General features: G+C 41.7%; 2 protein-coding genes across 6 annotated transcripts in view; both read left to right on the top strand.

Moving 5' to 3' along the window:
• LOC132711019 (homeobox protein Hox-D3-like) overlaps positions 1-6,110 on the top strand; it is a 170,958-nt gene that overhangs the window by 26,013 nt on the left and 138,835 nt on the right. The window lies entirely within an intron of this gene.
• The window catches only part of HOXC5 (homeobox C5), a 73,508-nt gene that overhangs the window by 6,848 nt on the left and 60,550 nt on the right, over positions 1-6,110 (top strand). The gene's annotated exons all lie outside the window — the stretch shown is intronic.

Here is a 6,110-nt window from a genome sequence, read left to right as displayed (position 1 = left end):
AAGAAAAAAGAAAGAGAAAGAAAGAAAGAAGGAAAGAGAAAGAAAGAAGGAAAGAAAGAAAGAAAGAAAGAAAGAAAGAAAGAAAGAAAGAAAGAAAGAAAGAAAGAAAGAAAGAAGGTATAGTGCATGAACCTTGCAGTTGGGTTCATACAGGGCAGTCCTGTTCTTCCCAGAGAGGTTGTCAGGTGGAAACACCTCAGAAAGGCTGGAGGTAGGCCGAAAATACCACATCTTTGTGTAGTCAGGAAAGGAGGAGATTTTTTTTAAAACCACCATATCTCTGGAAGTTGTGTGGCAGAGCATTGCAATGTCCCTTTGTTTGTGTTGCTTAAGTCAGCTTTCTTCTGCTTGCTTCTCTCTTTGGCCTCAAACACATGTCCTTGTGTTAGCTTGCCTGAGCCAGTTAAGCCGGACAGAGCTTTCCCATGGATATCATGGCTGAAGGCCGCTCCCTGGCCACCCTGGTTCCCAGGAACTTTAATTGATGGTGAATGGGCTAGGAAAGAAGATCTGGCCTTTGCACACTTCAAACAAGAGACCTCCTTTGCAACCTAAGTGGACTCTGGCAAACAATTTGCCAGCATAGCAACAAGACTTTCTCCAGGAACCAAATGTGCTATGCAAGATGCTTACTCCCTTTTTCCTTTGCTATTATCTTATGCACTAATCCAAGTTACCTAGGAAGCTTGTCATAAATCAAGGTTCAGGGCAACTCTAGAAAGGCCTAATTTGCTCCTAGGTAAATTTTAAGACAGCACCTTTCTTCTCTCTTTAGGATTTCCCTCCATGCTGTCCCAATCCTCCTCCTCCTATTATGGATCAGTGCCTTTCCCAGAATTTCCCCTAAATTTAGCAATTCAAGTCGAGGGAGAAAAGCGTCTATACATATAATGGTTGCGTATGAGCCCTATACCTATACAGGTCTTAACAGTTGTTGGGATGACAAGTTGGATAATTCACCTAAACTAGACAAAGAGAATAGGAGTAGATCCAGGGAGTCCTATCATCTTAGTTGGAAATTAAATGACAATGGGCTCATGTTGATCTCACCTTGTTTTTCTTATATCTGTGTTGAAAATGCAGAAAAGAAAGTAGCATAGGGCCTTCTCAACCAAAAGCCTTCTTTCCTAAGCCCTACCCAGTTAGCTAGCACAGGATTAGCATTTTAAAAGGCCATGCGTGATGGAAGGCCTACATCCAGTGCTTTACAATTTTGTTTTGTGTTTTTTTCATACATTGCATTGGCTGAGTGTCAATGAATGGAAACAGCTATCTCAACAGTAGTGCAGAAGGTATCCTCTATTTCCGAAGAGCAAATTGCCCAGTGAAAGTTGAGACAATGGGTTGCAAAATAGGGCATCTATGAGATATTTGAAAAGTGCTATCTTACCACGAAGAGAAGTGAATAACTCTGATTGGAGCTTGCCAAAAAAAGGAGAGAACCAAATTGCTTCCCACTCTCTGTAGGGGATGGGGTGCTCACAATAGTCTGCAGTGGAAAATATTAAAAGTCATCACCTCCCACTCCTCCTCCGTTGCCTTCCCACAAGCCCTCCAATAGTCAACAGCTCTTCTACACACACGAGCATATGGGAGTTAATCAACAAAGGATATTATTCCTCTTCCCCCATCCTCTTTTTCTACTTTTGTGTGAAAACAACACAAGCTGCTGTTGTGTCTCTGATGGAGGGGAACAGTCCCTGGTGGATATTATCTCCTTCCTCATGACTCTCTCTTGCCATAGGACAATATAAAAATCAAATGACACTTAAATAGGTTTCCAACAGGCTGAGGCAGAAGCTTGTGCTCAGAAGAACATTTAGATCTGTTACATGAAGATTAGGACATGGAGCTTTAAGGGACTAGATCCTGTTTTCTAGAGGTGTGCCAAATTGTCCTTTTCTGACTTAAGCCTCTCAGAGTCCTTTCTTAAAGGACCAGATTCTATGACAGACGTGTTTCCATTCTTGATGGTTCTTCTAACCAGACATTTTACCCTTACCTAGTTCTCCACTGATGCATGGACACGTATCACCCTTTCGCTGGAGAAATGGGAGTCTGTAGTCTAATACATCTCCAGGCACCAAAAATGGCCCTGTACAATTATTTATCTGTTCTGCTCCTCACTTTCAGGCTTGGCTGTTTGCTTCCGGTCTAAATAGCTTCCTTGGAAAGAGTCACAAAAGGGAAATTAATGTAATTGTCCTTAGAAATACATACATCGCTTAATTCCAATATCCTCCTGCCATTGGCAGTACTCTTAAACCTGAATGCCATTACATAGTTTGAGGTATACCTAGTCACAGGTCTTCTATTACAAGTATTCTCTTAGAAAGAATATGGGAAAAGCCCCCTCCATTTTAGAGGTTTCTGGCTCATTGTATTCCAGCAGAAGATTGCAAATTTCAGCAGGCTTCTATAATAAGCATGAAGACTTGTGGAAATTAGTAAGACGGAGTTCCGAGAAAACATATTGGATTGGGTTGCCCAAATGTTTAAAAGCCACCCTTTACATTCAAAAGGTTATGGTCAGGGCTAATAGTAAATTAATAGTAATGTGTTCAAGAGGCGCCATACTCCAGATGAAGCACTGGCACTGGTAACAGCAGCATCTCCCCCCTTCTCCCCCCCCACCAGCTTCTTTCTCTGCCTAGCCCCCTCCTCATCTTCCTCCTCCTCTCTCTCCCTCCCCTCTCTCACATGCACTCACACATATACAAACGATTTGGCCCTGACACCAACCCAATTCCACCTGGAGACTTTCTCCCTTCTTTACATGCACACAGCTCTCCCCAAAGTTTACTTCTACTGCATTCCTGCTTCTACTGGCTTTGAGTTGCAGTGGTTAGAGCCAGACAAAGAGAGACAAATGTCCCCCTTAGGACCTCTAAGTTTCAGCCCTGAAGAAGCTGTTTGGGGATAGAAGCCTGGGAACCAGAACGCAAATATGTAGTTGGTTGCACATAAAGATTTTCTAAGGTGGCCAAAGGTTTTATGATTATACCATATCTTTGACAACGTTGAAGACTGAGGACATTCAATGTCTACACAAGAAAAAAAGAGGAAGAAACACCCACCTATAAAGAAAAATATTATGAGAGAGTCTCTCAAGAAAACAACAAAGGCAACAATAATCGTCATCTCGTCCCCCCACATTTTATATCCTATGTGTGTCTGCATCTTTATCACTATAGACATGCATATGAACAAACATGCACAACAGTTATGTTTGGCAAACTGCATTCAGTTGCCAAATGCATGCAATTGCATTCAGACAACATTCAATCAGGATTATAGTGGGGGCACTGGCTTCCATCCCCTTGGTTTATTAAGGGCTGCAACTACTAGAATTTTATAAGCCATTGCCCCAGCACACAAAAAACTCACTTACAGAGATCTGTTTTCAGCACCATTGCAGTACTAGTTCAACTAAACTAATCCGGATTTCTGAACACAATCTGAATTTACTTTAAAGGGGCCTCCATAACTTCAAAGAGGAAAAAGAAAGACAGGCTAGTCCCCTCTTTCAAGAATCTGGGATGGTACCTCTCCAGTACTTTGTGCTTATTGGTCACTCAACATAAGCTACATTCCCCACAATCCTTTTGGAAGCTGCCTAGAGGAGCTGTGCAAGTTTAATACTTTAGGTAAGGAAAGAGGAGGAAGTCCTAGTGGTGCTTTCTCAAAAGATAACTGGGCTTTGTTTTTCCTTGAAGACGTTTCGCTCTTCATTCAAGAGGCTTCTTCAGTTCTAAACTGAAGAAGCCTCTTGAATGAAGAGCGAAACATCTTCAAGGAAAAACAAAGCCCAGTTATCTTTTGAGAAAGCACCTTTGGGACAACCATGACCTGGATGACTGAGAATATCCATAGACAAAGAGGAGGGAGATCATCAGCTATCCATTGCCTTCCAAGCCTGAATAAAGTAACATTCCCCCTTGCAACAGAATCACAGACTCCTTTAAAAAAAAAAGAATCAATATTTTAGTCTGTACACAATTATAACATCTGTATCAGGGGAACTCCTTGAAAATAACACAAACCAATAAAGAACTGACCCAATCTTTTAAACACATGGAGTGAAAGGCCCACAGTGCCTTTCTATTTTCTCCTGTCTATTTTGCACTGGAGCAGAGAAGATCTGGCATTGCCCTGGAGCACTGAAAGAGGTGGCAACTGAACTAATCTCTGAGGGATTGAATAATTGGGATCTCTTCTCTTGAATGTGAAGCTGTTTTCTGCTTCTCTTGAAACTAAATACAAAATAACCCTAGGATGCAGAACACTAAGATCCATCTCAGTGGAAAAATCATCCTACTCTTGGGTGTCATCTCAGCCTCAATATGGATTTTTCTAAAGCAGCATATAATCTGGTCAAGGAGACAAAAGGCATGGACCATTTCCACTTGATAGAAAGATTGGGATGGGTAGAAGAGTAGATAGAGTAGATAAGAGGAGGAATCATGGTTATGACTTAACATGACTCAGAGGTTGTTTATCTGCTGGTGGCTTTGGAAATGCATCCACCTGGGGGCACTTCCTTGAGAAGAAACTCTGAATTCAAGAAACCAAAGAGGGTACAATCGAGTTTGGATTCTCATTTGATTCTTGGGTAAGGCTGGTAAATTCCCAAAAGTTTATTTTTAGACTTTTTGTAGCATGAACCTATGTGACTTGTACTCCAGGTCCCTCTACAGCCCTATAACAATAGACCTTTTAGTACCAGAGGATGTTCAGCAGGGCCCTGATTTTCAGTCTGCTGATCCTTGCTGGAAACACTGTGATGGACCAGAAGGATGGGATTTGATTAAGGCAATATTCAAAGCAGGCATTTTCTGGTTTGTTGACATCCAGGGTGTTATTTTCCCCAGTCTTCCTGAGAATTTGGGAATTCCATTCCAAAGCATATCCTAAGCCAGAATGTGCTGGCAAACTCTGGTTTAGGATATAAAAGACAGTAGGAAGGCAGGTAGATAATTCCCTTTGATATTTATAATCAGAAGTTTTCTCTTGGGATTCCAATTCATATCAGTTTCTGCTTCAGTACATGCAGGTCTTTGCCAAAACAGAGTGAGAAAAGAGGACAAGAAGGGATGGAAACCACCACCCTCGAATATTTTATCCTCTAAGGCAGTATTCCTCAATCTTAGCAACTTGAAGGCATGTGGACTCCAATTCCCAGAATTCCCCAGTCAGTATGCTAGTATGAAGAATTCTGGGAGTTGAAGTCCACATATTTTAAAGTTGCCAAAGTTGAGAAACACTCTTCTAAAGCGTTATGAGTCCCAGAAGTGCTGAGTCATCTGCTCCCACTCTTTCTTTTCTAGATGCTGTTTTCTTTCTTGAGGGTGCCCCTTTATTTAGCTAGTTGTATCCCGCCTTTATTTTTATAAATAGTTCAAGGCACTGGATGTACTGAACGTAATACATCTTCCTCCTCCTATTTTCCTCACAACAACCCTCTGAGGTGAGTTGGACTGAGAGAGTTATTGGCCCAAAGTCACCCAGTCAGCTTTCATGCCTGAGGCAGAACTAGAATTCACTGCCCTAGTTTGTAGCTTGGTGCTTTAACCACTAGACAAAACTGGCTCTCTTTTCTAATCTTTCTACTGACTGAAAGATAGAAAGGAAAGCAGAAGATTTGTGCCTCTTGTTGAATGACAGAATAATAGGGACCTTGGAGGTCTTCTAGTCCAACTTCCTGCTCAAGCAGGAGACCCTGCAATGCCTGATAAGTAGCAGTCTAGTCTTTTCTTAAAAGCCTCCAGTGATTCCAAGATGATGAGGAGCTTGGCTGGAATAGGATCACAGGATCCATGTTCCATACTCTATCCTTGAGGAGAGAAATCAGGAGGGAATCAGGCAAGGATGTTTGTCAAAGCCAACCAGAGGAAAGGAAATTGAGATCAAACAAAGAGATGTGGAGTTGTCAGAAGCCTGCCATTTTATCCTCTCCTCCTTCTTTTTCTTTCAATACCACCCCTCCCTCTAATAATTCAGCCAGACTTCATTAATCCCTTACTTAGCTCAATGTGTTATTTTGCTGGAATTGTGGTACGTCTGGGGGAACTTTCTCTTTATATAAAAAAGAAAGAACCATAAATATTATT

This window comes from Pantherophis guttatus, chromosome 2, assembly GCF_059756535.1.
Source record: "Pantherophis guttatus breed Tessera chromosome 2, ASM5975653v1, whole genome shotgun sequence".
Lineage (NCBI taxonomy): Eukaryota > Metazoa > Chordata > Lepidosauria > Squamata > Colubridae > Pantherophis > Pantherophis guttatus.
Note: the sequence above shows the minus strand (reverse complement) of the source record. Positions and strands in the feature narration are given on the sequence as shown.